This window comes from Myotis lucifugus, unplaced genomic scaffold, assembly GCF_000147115.1.
Source record: "Myotis lucifugus unplaced genomic scaffold, Myoluc2.0 scaffold_2393, whole genome shotgun sequence".
NCBI lineage: Eukaryota > Metazoa > Chordata > Mammalia > Chiroptera > Vespertilionidae > Myotis > Myotis lucifugus.
Genome location: NW_005873441.1, coordinates 15,871 through 24,986, shown reverse-complemented (window position 1 = coordinate 24,986; position 9,116 = coordinate 15,871).

The window sequence follows — 9,116 nt, the reverse complement described above, 5'->3', positions numbered from 1 at the left end:
TGGTCATACTGGCCACTGGTCACTGGTCACCAGTTACTGGTCACTGGTCAGTTGCGATGATCCAAATTTATTTACAGACAACTCCATGGGCACCCCAAGATTCTACCAGGTGGTGGTAGGTTTGGTGGGAGAATGATGTCACAAAGCAGGCAGTTTAAAGGGATGAGAGAGCCAATCGGGAGGTCATGTTCCCAAGAAGACAGGATTGGATAGCGGGAGCTCTAGGGGAGCTCAACCAACACCTGAATGGCTGAGCTCTCAGGACACATGGGCTAGATGACAACACAGATGTGATAGTCGCACTTTGCCCGGCTCTTATGTTAGGGAAGTAATCTCTGTTTGTTACAGACATTCATGAATATAATGAACTACTAGTTACTTATATTCTCCATATTGTATTGTGGAACATGTTTATCATTATATATTTTGCTAATATCCTTAGAGAGAATGGAAAGGGGCATCTAGGTTGCACACTTACAGTTGTTCTGAAACCATACCAGTCCATCTCATTGGTGAATTTACTGTGGCTTTTGAGGAGAAAAGGAAGGGATTAAGGAGCCCTTTCTGTCAGTTGGTTGAACAGTAAAATGAAGTTTCTTGAGTGTATTTTGTGCAGAATGATGTGGTCCAAGGCTCTTCCCTTGTAGTTTCTTCTCCTTGAATCCTACCTTCCCTGGGCTGGGCTGGGCCAGACTAGGTTGACTTGCATCTCCTTCCACTCCCATTTTTTCTCCTTCTTCATTATAGGCGTTGATTGTAGACAAGCTGTGATCTTGCATTCTGACACTCATGGATGTTACTTCCTGTCCACTTCCAGCAGCAGGGTCTTCTTTGTAGTGTCTGATGCTTCCCCCAATGGACTCTGTCCATTACAAGCAAATACCAAAGGGCTAGGAGTCAGCTGACTGCAAACCTTTCCTCTTCCAGCCTTTGGTTGCACTTCTGCCCATAATTTGCTCCCTCAGGTTCCTTGGGCCATGTAGGCATCCTGCCATCCTGCCCTATCATATGTGAGAGGCCTTCACGATGTTTTCCCTTTTCCTTCTCTCATAAAGTGTATCCGGTGTGGCAGTTACTGAAGTCTCCTCCCCCTTTGCAAACAGCCGCTGTAGAACTTTGGGCCTCCAGGATTCTCTGTCTGCCATGCTTGGGTGCAAAGCCAGGCAAGTGACGAGGAGACTAGTTAGAGAAAGACAAGGACATTCTTGGAGACTAGGGGACAGGCAAAGTATAATTGTACAGGACAGAAGACATTCATGTGGATATTTCAGGTTCTGTGAAAAATACGTTGACACATTTTGGTCTCATTTTGTATTAAGGGAACAGACAATTTACATGTATACACAACTTATCTAGTGCAGCAAATGCAAGGAATTTTGCTCACTAGAGATTATAATCTTAAATACATTTTCATTTTCTTTCATGTCATATTAGCTCAATTATATAAATCATTGGTGTGTTTGCAGAACAGAGATTGTCTTTGTGCTGTGTGTCAATGCTCTGGTTTTGTTCATTTGTTTTTTTTCTAGTCGTACTTTTTATTTATTTATTCATATGTATTATTGTATTAGAGATGTCCCTTTTATTTTCTATTTTGTTTCTCCCCCATTAAACCCCTCCACCCACCCCACCCCTGCCATCCCCCCTTCTACCTTCACCACTGCATTTTCTGGGCCCATGGGCTATGCAAACATGCATACAAGTCCCCAGTTCATCACACCCACACCCACACCCACACCCACACCCCCACCTTCCCTCTGAAATTTGTCAATCTGTTCTATGCTTCTATATCTTTAAGTGTACTTTGCTCATCAGTTTATTTTGTTCATTAGATTCCACATATGAGTGAGATTATGTAATACTTGTCTTTCTCTGGCTTATTTCACTTAGCATAATACTCTCCAGGTCTATCCATGCTTTGCAAATGGTAAGAGTTCTTTCTTTTTTTACAGACGCATACTATTTCATTGTGTAAATATACCACTGCTGTTTGATCCACTCATCTGCTCATGGGGACTTGGGCTGTTTTCCAAATCTTAGCTACTTTAATTTGTGCTGCTTTGAACATAGGGGCTCATATATTCTTTCTGACTGGTGTTTCTGGTTTCTTACGATATATTCCTTGAAGTGGGATCACTAGGTCAAACGAAAGTTCTATCTTTTTATTTTTTGAGGAAACTCTTTAGAGTTTTTCAGAGTGGCTGTACCAGTCTGCATTCCCAGCAGCACCCTAGTCTTATTTTCAAAGATTCCACCATGGTAAGACATATTGCATATTTTTCCCTTGACGAGTTTATCTTGAAGCATCATGAACTAGCTTGATCTGATGGATTTTGTGGAGAAACTTAAAAAGGGGTCTGTGAAAAAGGACGTTGTGGTGAGTTATGCTGTGCACACAAGCTTAAGGAACAGATGTGTACAGTCAGCCCAATGTGGCCTGGGTGCCTCTGTTGTTCTTCCCCTGGTTAGTGCTTTTCTCACTAACCCTCTTGTTACTGTGAGAAGACAGTGCTGAGTACTAACCCAGTCTTCTACAGGGTGGGGCAATAGTAGGTTTACAGTTGTGTGTGTGGAAAATAGTACAATCATGTATAAATAACCATACAACCATAAAGTCTGTGTTTCCCATACTCACAACTGTAAACCTACTTTACCCCATGCTATCAATGGATTAAGCTGGCTTGGGGGAGGAAGTCTAAGCATCTAGTAATTTCCGTTGATGGTAAGCTTTTAGGGTGCCTGTATCAATCTACCTTGGGCTTTTGACTTCCATTGTGTATGAAGTGTGTGATCCAAGAGGCGGAGAGGCCACAGGAAGATCGCTCCTATAGTTGGAATCTCCAAAGACACGTGTTTCATTTATAGACCATTTCCCCTTATGAGATACTTTTTTCAAAGATGGTGTATTCTTACCTGAGAAGAAATGGTGAGAAGTGTTGCAGTGTAGAGGTGTGGCTTAAACTTATAAGTTTATTCAAGGCTTTTCCTCTTGGAATCCTGCAATGCATTGCCAAATTCCTGATACTAATATGTAATGTGAGACTAACACTATGAGCTAAATATCTGCAGTCCAGACCAGTCTCCTTTTTCTGTGTCCCCATGGAAATCATGGGAATCCCTAGCTCCTGCAGTTAGGGGGCCGCTCACCTGCTACCCAGTGTGCCTATTGCTCTTACCAGTGGGCTTGGATGCTTCCCAGGATTTTTCTCTTGGGCTTTGCTCAATTGATGGCGGTATTAAGACAAGGTGGCATGTGCAGCCTGGGATCATGCAGGGGCTCGAGCTTGCCCTTCAAGTTAAGGTTTAGGCTTCATGTGATGTTTGATCTCATGGACCAGTAACCTCTGGATGCTGTTTTCTGAAAGCCAGGTTGGCGACCTATGGCCACTTGCAAATACTGAAGCCGTTGGGACAGGCCTCAAATGGAGGCTTCACTCTACTGCATGCAGTGTGACCTCACTCCCTTGTGAACTTCTCCGGTAAGGTAACACAGGGATGCTGGCCTTGCATGTTGTGAAGGTAACTGAATTGGTGTATTCGTGGACCTGCACATAGGTGTGGAGTCAATGATAATTTATTTCCCACGTCCTGTCCTGGGTGTTCCTCCTACTGCAGACAATCACTTCTGTAGACCCCTGTTGTCAGATGCCCCAGGATAACTCTAAGCCCTTGCCACTCATCTGGTAGATTCCCCTGATTTATTCTCACTTTCCCCAACTACAATCATATATGCATAAGGCAACCCAAACCCATAGGAAATGTGTCCTGAATCTGTTTTCTGAAATACTTATTTAGTGGTCATGAGACATAAGTCCAACCTTCACAAGAGACTTTTTACATTTCTCCTGGTCAACCTAGACCAGCGATTCCCAAGCTGTGGGTCACGACCCCTTTGGGTGTTGAACGACACTTTCACAGGCTTGGCCTAAATACATCCTGCATATCAGATATTTACATTATGATTCATAACAGTAGCAAAATTAGTTATGTAGTGGCAACGAAAATAATTTTATGGTTGGGGATCACCACAACATGAGGAACTGTATTAAAGGGTTGTGGCATTAGGAAGGTTGAGAACCACTGAAGATGCAGCTTCTGCCCTCTCAACTCTATTCAAATTTTCCTCTTTTCATGCTAATCTCAGATCCTGCTTCTCACTTCTGCCACAAACCGAACTCCTGCTTCTCTTTATAAATCCATAACCTCTCTCCCCTTTTGGCTTAGAGGCCATGGCCCAAGTTCCTTTTTTCCTACAGTGTTTACCCCTTGTCCCTCATTCGCCCATCCCACTTCCAATTCTTTCCTTATCATGCAGCCTTTGGTCCCCATACCCACCAAAGAAATTAACAGTTAATAGCATCTCAAAACCTTTCCACACTCCCTTCTCTCCTCTCCTCTCCTCTCCTCTCCTCTCCTCTCCTCTCCTCTCCTCTCCTCTCCTCTCCTCTCCTCTCCTCTCCTCTCCTCTCCTCTCCTCTTTCTCTTACTTTTCTGTTCTTTTTTTCTAAATCAAGTACAACGGCCATTAGGACTAAGCTGCAAGGAGCTGTTTAATCGCATCTGCAGAAGGTGGGGCCTCATTAGATGCCATAGCAAGACTGATGTCTTGCTCAGTCGCCCTAAACACAGGCTTGAGTCCTTCAGCATCTCTGGCGTCCAGTGGCTTCTCTTGATGGGCGGTTTGGCTAGAGCAGTGTCTATTTCACACTTTTGGAGGTGTGAGCTCTGCTCTTTGGTTGAATTGTAGACGAGGAATGTTGGATCTGCTTTCCTTTTCCTTGAGTTTGCAACTGTGCCGGGGTTTGGAAAGCTCACAGGAGCGAGGCGTCCCTGCCCCTCCAGTCTCGAGGCCTTTAGAAAAGGGAATATGGGTGGACCGTGTTTCCCAAGGAGACTATGTGCTATCTCCACAACTTGCTTATCTCGTGGCTGATTCCAGGAAATAGACTCGCATGAGACAGACCTTCCTTGATGAAGCCCTTCCCGTCACATACGGAGTCATCTCAGCAATGAACGCACGGCTGTCGGGCCCCACAGGGACGTGTGCACAAGCTCTAATGGCCTGAGGAGTGTATAGCGTCCATGCCTTTCCCCAAAAGCCAGGGGCCAGCTTCCCTTGGACCCAGGGATGTGTCCAGGTCAGCAGTTGGAGGGGTGACCCCTGGCTGGATGGTCAAGAACATTGCATTGAATCGCTTCTTTATCTGCTCCAGAGGGTTTTGCTGTGGTTTCCTTATAAGATGGTAGACCAGCGTTTAGACGGACTTGACAATCCTATTTCGCATGTTGTCTGTTAAGGTGACCCCTTTAAGACCCCGTGGGGCCACTTTGCCCTCAGCATCTGGAAGGCTCCTCTCAAGTTTGATGAAGTCCCGGACACCAGGGTCACCTCGGAGAGTTGACGGCAGACAGCAAGGAGAGTCGATAGCATGAAGGCTGCTACTCCGCCCACAGTTCTCTGAGTAGCTCTGGCTGTGTTCCCCATGCGGTGGCCGCAGCAGCAAAGGCGAAGAGAGAGCGGCCGCTGGCTGTGAACTCCACCTAGCTCCAGTGTGAGCGACGTGGTGTCCTCCACACCCCTTTTCCTTGGTTGTGGTTCACAGCACCCCAGGCCTCTCGCAGGTGCTGGGGATGGAGAAGCCTCCATTCTGGCAGCCGTGGTGGCCTGGCCATGTCCAGTTTCCAAAGTCAGCTGGTTTTCCAAGAGCACCTGGCAGCCCCCCAGCTCCGCGCCTGTCTGTCTGCTGTGACACCACAGAGCCCATGGAGCCTCAGACGCTGCTCTGGTCCACCGCGTCCCGGCTGCGTCCCCTGGCCCCTGAGAGGCTGAGCCTCCTGGTGCCCTTAATAAATTCCACTTCTGCTCAGACCCACAGGTGTCATTCTTTGCAACCTGAGAATGACCCTCAGCACTGCACTTCTGGTGGGGGGCACAGCCTGGGCGCGTCCCGAGATGGCAGTGCACCCCACCTGCCCCACTGCCTGCCCAGGGAGAGGTAGATGGAGCGGTGAGAGTATGAGAGTGAAAGGGGGGGCGCCCTGCCAGGCCTGGAGGCCAGGACAGCTTCTTGAAGACGGTGGGCCAATGCGTGAGCAAACTAAATGGGCTGAGAGGAAAGACGTTATACCGACCCTGGCGCTTTAGCAATAAAAGTAGGAATGGTCTTGGAGTCAGGGATGTAGCTTTTATTAAGTTATAAAATATATCAATATTCCAAAATTCTTATCTATTATCTATCATCTATCTATCTATCTATCTATCTATCTATGGATCTAACTTTCTATGGAAAAATAACAGGTACCCAAAGTGGCACCAGCACTGCCAGCATCTCCTACATCACATAGCCATAGTACAGAGAAATGTCCATTTCTTTTTCCCTCTCAATGAGTTGCTGCATTTTCCCAAATTGGGCAGCATTCTCACGCTCTAGTTGAGCCTTCCTCTTCATGGCCTCTCGATCTGGCCTCTGCTCATTTGTGATGGTTGTTGACATGACTGGCCCAAGGACATCAGGTTTCCTCCATGGAATTGGTTGGAGGGCGAAATCCTGGAGTAGATAGTGGTGTGAGGCTTGAGCGGAGTCTGGGGCTCACTCACAGCAGAGTGAACAGGCTCCCGCTGGGTAGAAGCACAAGATGATATTTTGTAGGGCACAGGCCTAGAAGCAGGAGGCTGAGGGAAACTAGGCCGGGCAGGGTTCTTCAAACCTGGAACAGTTGAGTTGGTTGATGTTAGCCGAGCTGATCTGGCAGGACAGGTCAAAGATGCAGGAGTTGGCAGGGATGCAGTGACTGCAGCAGGCTTGGCACGGTTGTTCACAGCAGGCCGATGTGATGCCAGAGACTGTGGCATACGAGGTAATGGACTAACTTGAGGCTTGTCCATGGTTGGAAAAACCAATGGCACCAACTTGACCTTCCTGGGAGAAGGCAGCTGGTCCTGGGATGGAGGTGGAGATCCCTTCTCAGCACTTCCATGTAGTTTTTGGACTATGAACTTGAGTTTTCTCAGGACCTTTGCCTTCACGGGACCTATCCAGCCATGGCTTAATAGTTGGGCATGGCTGGGGGCCTTTGGGGTTGCTTGACTTTCCCAGGACCCGTGAGGAAGACAGGTGAGCTTTCTCATCAGTCATCTTGCCCAGCGCATGGAAAACCTGCACAGACTCCAGCATGTGCACACCGAGGCCGCTGCGAGGCTTTTTGATGGCCTCTTGTGGCAGCTCAAGGTGACTTTTCTTCCTCTTCATCTTGGGAATGGCTGGCTTCTCCTCTGCCTTGACTTTGTTCCCGGACTGCTTCCTCTCCTCAGCTCTCTTGGAGTAATTTTCTTTGTTTCTTTTGGTGTTTTCCTGCCCATGGCTCTTAGTATTGCTGGTCCTGCTGGCTGCAGCTTTCTGAGGTTTGCTGTTGGAATGCTTGGCCATATTCGAAGGAGCCCTGGCACCAGCTGCAGCATTGCAAGGAACCACTTCTTCCACAAACACACAGTCTGGGCTCTCAGGCTTGATCTTGGTCTTGGGAGCATCACTCATAGGCTCAGAGGCTTTATGTTTGATCTTGCGGCCTTGATCAGAGCGAGTCTTTCTGACACTTGACTTTTTCTGCACTTCATGCAACTTGAGGCCCCTGGTGTCTTTGGTTTTGATCACCTTGGGTCCTTGGGGCTGATCAAGGTCATCCAAGGAACTTAAGACCTGTGGCAGGTGAATACCCTTCACCAGTGTGTCGATGTCTGCAAAACTGTCATTAGATTCAGTCCCATTTTCAAGTGTCCCTTGGTCCTTAAGACGCAGGCTATTCTTTCCCCAACAAGAGTTGTCACAACCAGGCTGCTCCTCTTGGCCAAGGGGACCAATGCAGGCCAGCACCTGTGGACTGTCAGGGACTTCTAAAGGGAGCAGTGGAGGAACTTCGTTTTCTGTTGGGATCTGGTACCCATTCCTGTGCTTGGGAAGCTTGGTTTTAATATTCTCCACATTCTTATTCTCTTTCTGTTCCTGGCTTGGAGCTGGCGGCAGTGCCAGGAGGTTAATAGGATTCTGGAATAGGGATGCCATTGAAATGTCCCCACTCTGAGGTGGTGGATGACTCTTAAGTACCTGGATATGTCCATTAATGCAGGACTTGGGGAATAATAGAGTAGGTGGTTAATAAAATATTTGGCCTGGAAGTTGCAATGCAAAGGAAATCTCCATCCCCAAGGAAGTCTCCATCACTACAATGGAATCAAGGGGAAGTTGGTCAGTCTCTGGTAATAAGATGCTCCCTCAGCACCACTGATGCAGCAATCATGTGCCTTCCAACAGTGGGAAAGGCATTCCTACAAGCTCTTTTGCAGGATCATGAAGGCACCGTGTGCTAGGAGATAAGAGGCAACTGTTCTGGTTCTTAATGGTGACCCTTTGATGTCATTTTTTAAATGATTTTATTTGCATTTCACAAGGTTGTTATAAGTCAAATAAAAAATAAAAATTATTTTTACAAAATGTTTCGCATTCTCATATGGAACCCTTGTAATTCTCTCTACTTTCCTGAGTGAATAAAAACACTTCACACCAAGGACTAAGACAGGGAATGGAGCTCTTCCTGATGAAGCTTATAAGCAAGGGGAGATAATAGCCTGTTTGCTTTGGACAAGATGTTGGAACACATGATCCTCAATCCAGGTGTCAACTAAGGAAGTGATGGAAAGTTAAACGGGCACTGTCACAATAATGTCCTGAAAGGCCTTAGAAGGAGACTAAAACAATCAATCAAGGGAGTTTACTGCAGTATTGTAGTACAGGAGGACTCATCAGGTAGGACAGTGGAAAGTGTGGTGTCCCTTGGTATGCTCTTGGAGTTCTCCTCCATGTAGCATCCATGGCTGTTAGTTTCCCACCTTCCCACCTCTGTCAGGTGTCCTCATAAGGAGTCTGAAAATGGAGGGCATTGACTGAGGGTGGTAGGGGTTAAAGTCACAGGACTTACATTCCACCTGTCTGAGGACTCACCACTTCCCAGCAGCAGATTGACCCCAGTTTTGAATACTGACCTTATTCCCCTTCCTTGTTTCTGTTTGTACTCACCTTGAAAACCTGTCTTTGTGATGGGTTGAGGAGGCACAGAGTAGC